Below are 3,455 nucleotides of genomic sequence, written 5' to 3'. Positions count from 1 at the left end.
AAAACGCCAGACAGAGAGCTAAAGTTGTCCAAATAGGTGCCTTAAGGAGGAGTCCGAAGATGGACACGATTATGAATATAGACGTCGTTTGAAATTACGCAAGTTGGAAATGGGTTGCAACAACGTAATTTCTGTTGATATTGTTGAATGCTATCAAATGTTCAAAATTGGTTTCTGTCGATTTCCCTTGTAAATCATCTTGGAAAAGGATGGTTTGGAATTCTGTAATAAGAAAATCTATTATTAAATTTTATACAAAGCAATTGTAAAATCAGATATCATGCTCGAGTTTCTTTGTTGATGACAAAATAAACAAACTACTCGATGTCATTGGTAACGTACAAAATCTACGCTTGCTTAGACAAAAATTACAGTTCAGTGTCTTAGATGATGTGTTGCAAAAATGATCAAACAGTGTCTATCAATTGCATTCACTTGAATTCAAATCGACTTTATTTCGATTGAAATTTGCTGCGATTGATAACAGTGAGACACCCCTTGGTGCCACCAAAGTACTCTTTAATGGGTGAAAAAGTACCCATTATGAAGTTAACTAGTTCAACTCATTAAAAGAGTAAACACCGTTTACTCATTAATGAGTATACGACCTGTACGTCAGTTTCAGGTGTAGTTTTTACTCATTATCCGAAAAACTTTTTTCTCAGTAATGGGTGAATTTTACGCCTTATTGCTCTAAGAGTAAAATCAGCAGTGATTCAAATCGTTCGGGGCTGCCAGTTTGAATATGAATCTGAAACATTGAATTTCCCAGCAGCTGTTCTAGATTCAGTTTTTATACCAGTCAACTGTCAAAAAAATAAAACTGGTATAACGCTCCGTTCTATTTTCTGCAGATTTGAACCACGATTGAATCACGAGATTCAAATATTTTTCAATTGTTTTGGTGTATGGATGCGTCATTTTATCTACGGATCAATCCACTTTGCAATTCCGGCGCCTTTCTTGGCAGTAACATAATGATTTCAATTAATTGAAAATTTGAAAAACATGAATAGAACACTGCTGGGGAAACCAGCGAGTTTGTTCTATTTTGCTCCAGATGCAAACTAGAATAGTGGTCGAAAATTTAGAATCAAACTGAATCACTCCTGATTTCACCCTAAGGCTGTGAACCATTCCACCGATTCGTTTAACTTTTAGTTAAAATTTGACAGTTCGATGGTTATTTCGCCGTGGTTAAAAATAACCCTGCTCCGGAGCATGGTTAGATTTGACAGTTTGATAGTTAAACTTTGTTCGCGAGAAAATTGGCGCCAAATCCATTTCGTTCCGAATAACTATCAATCTGTCAAAACTCAAATGGGTCGGCTTCGGAGTAAAATTTTAACCACGATGGGAAAATAACCATCGGAGTGTCAAATTTTAACTAAAAGTTAAACGAATCGGTGGAATGGTTCACAGCCTAAGAAATCATTTGATAATTTGAAATTTATTCTAAAATAAGCATGCAGTTTCATACTGGGGTATATAAAGCAAAATAATACTCATCTATATAATCTTTATTAGATAAACATACAAGGTGGAAACATAGATTACATTTGTTTATTCTTCCTTTTGAAGCATTATCCATATGTGCTTAAAATTCAATGTTCTCGTCTCCGAGCTCGTTTTTGAAGTTTCTCCTACTTCCGTTTCTCCTTTCTCCTGTCCCGGAACGGCTCGATGTTGCGAGATGCGGTGCCCATTGTGGTTCTCATATGCAACAGGCGAAATTGCTTCCTATAGTTGCTGCAAGACGGAAGAACAAGATTTTAATTTAGTTACGCAAGTGAACCAAGGAGATGTTCTTACCACAAAGCAAAGAACTAGGAACGCCAAACAAAGCCACTACCAGCTTTTGACTGTTGAGGATGTACCACCATCTCCGAAACTGCGAAGTGCTGACAGATTTCGGATGTTGGTAAAAAACGGCTATTCGGCGTCTTCCGAAAATACTGTGGCCAGGACTGCGTAGATTCATTCGTAACAGTTTATTTAGCAGCAGCTGTTTACTAAAAACAAACAACTGTTAGAAGATATAAAGATTTTAAAAGAAAAATACTTACGCGTTACTTTTACTTATTCAATTTTTATCTCCGAAGAAGGGTTGATCTTTGATAGAGGAAGACCAAGGAATTTTTCACCCATTAATGTGTAGTCTCTCGGAGCTTAGAAATGAGCAAAAAACACTCATTATCAGAAAAATTAAAGCACCCATTATTTTGACAGTTTCATATGTTGTTAAATAATGAGTGTTTTTCACTCTTTAATGAGTAAAGCCAGGTTTACAGTGTATGGCCGCCAGCTTGCCTGCGGGTCAGTCTCTGATTTGACGTTTGTGGAGGTCAACTGCACCCACCGCTCCGAGCATTCTGACCAATGTGGCATATAAGAAGGTGCTGATTCAGTGAATTCAAGCCTTCTTATATACCACATTGATCAAAATGCTCGAATGGTGGGTGCAGTTGACCTCCAGAAACGTCAAATCAGAGACTAACCCGCAGGCAAGCTAGCGGCCATTACCGCTCGCGGAAAACTGGATAGAAATTAAGAGACTTTTAAAATAACACCGAAAATAATAATAATTAAATAATATTATAATAAATATCCTCACAGAGAAAAAACAAAATTTTAAATCTTGGAAGAAAAAAAACAAGAAATCGCCAATATATTTTATGTGCGTGAATCATATAAAAAAGATTCGAGATATCATAACTTTATGTGCAGCATTTGAAACTTATTTAGCAACAAGGAAATTTAATAGCTAACTTTTTTCAACAATTTAAATTATTTTTTTAGGGTCTGTCTCAGGCTTTGGTCCGATTCGCGAATTAAAATCAAATTAAACTTAAAAATGACAGTTCAATAATTTTTAAATAACCCTGCTCGCAGAGCAAGATTACTTTTGACAGATGTTGAATCGTTTTTGATATATGTTTTGTTGGTCTTGCTGGGTAGCATCAGCCATTTTTATGAGCGGGGAATTTCATAATTTCCGAAATGTCACTTTTGAGTTTAATTTGATTTTAATTCGCGAATCGGACCAAAGCCTCAATTGGAGAATTAAACTTAAAAGTGACAGTTCGAAAATTAGCAAATAACCCAATCATAAGAATGGCTGCTGCTACCCAGCAATTCCAATAAGACATCGATGCAAAATGATTCGATATCAGTCAAAAGTAATCTTGCTCTGCGAGCAGGGTTATTCGATAATTATTGAAATGTCACTTTTAATGAGTTCAGGGTCTGTCTCATTTGGAGAATTAAACTTAAAAGTGAAAGTTCGAAAATTAAAAAATCACCCCGTTATAAGAATGGCTGGTGCTACCCAGCAATTCCAATAGGACATCGATGGAATATGATTCGATATCTGCCAAAAGTAATCTTGCTCTGCGAGCAGGGTTATTTGATAATTATTGAAATGTCACTTTTAAGTTTAATATCAGTTTAATTAT

General features: G+C 35.8%; 1 long non-coding RNA gene across 1 annotated transcript; it reads right to left on the bottom strand.

The window, feature by feature from the left end:
• Window positions 1-1,640: 1,640 nt before the first annotated feature.
• Window positions 1,641-2,257, bottom strand: LOC134204356 (uncharacterized). Its single transcript, XR_009977846.1, has 3 exons — window positions 2,067-2,257; window positions 1,813-2,012; window positions 1,641-1,749 (listed from the first exon to the last, which is right to left on the bottom strand). It is a non-coding gene; the product is annotated as an uncharacterized LOC134204356 (long non-coding RNA).
• Window positions 2,258-3,455: the final 1,198 nt, after the last annotated feature.

The sequence above is a fragment of the Armigeres subalbatus genome, unplaced genomic scaffold (assembly GCF_024139115.2).
Source record: "Armigeres subalbatus isolate Guangzhou_Male unplaced genomic scaffold, GZ_Asu_2 Contig53, whole genome shotgun sequence".
Taxonomy (NCBI): Eukaryota; Metazoa; Arthropoda; class Insecta; order Diptera; family Culicidae; genus Armigeres; species Armigeres subalbatus.
Note: the sequence above shows the minus strand (reverse complement) of the source record. Positions and strands in the feature narration are given on the sequence as shown.